The sequence below is a fragment of the Oryzias melastigma genome, linkage group LG18, assembly GCF_002922805.2.
Source record: "Oryzias melastigma strain HK-1 linkage group LG18, ASM292280v2, whole genome shotgun sequence".
Taxonomy (NCBI): Eukaryota; Metazoa; Chordata; class Actinopteri; order Beloniformes; family Adrianichthyidae; genus Oryzias; species Oryzias melastigma.
Genome location: NC_050529.1, coordinates 20,649,929 through 20,650,134, shown reverse-complemented (window position 1 = coordinate 20,650,134; position 206 = coordinate 20,649,929). Strand labels below are relative to the sequence as shown.

The 206-nt window shown below is 34.5% G+C and overlaps 1 protein-coding gene across 1 annotated transcript in view; it reads left to right on the top strand.

Moving 5' to 3' along the window:
• rce1a (Ras converting CAAX endopeptidase 1a) overlaps positions 1–206 on the top strand; it is an 8,556-nt gene that overhangs the window by 4,666 nt on the left and 3,684 nt on the right. The window lies entirely within an intron of this gene.

Here is a 206-nt window from a genome sequence, read left to right as displayed (position 1 = left end):
TTAAGTAAATAAATCACGTACAAATTCCTAAATTATTTAATTTATATTTACTGATAAAAAACAAAAATCTGTTGTTTTTTTTCCATATATTGTTAGTAGTGACCTCCTGTCTGGAACTAAAAACCAAACGTCTTGTGTCTGTTCTTCTGCAGTGTTCCAGTTCTCCTACACGGCGGTGTTTGGAGCGTACACGGCCTTCATCTTTC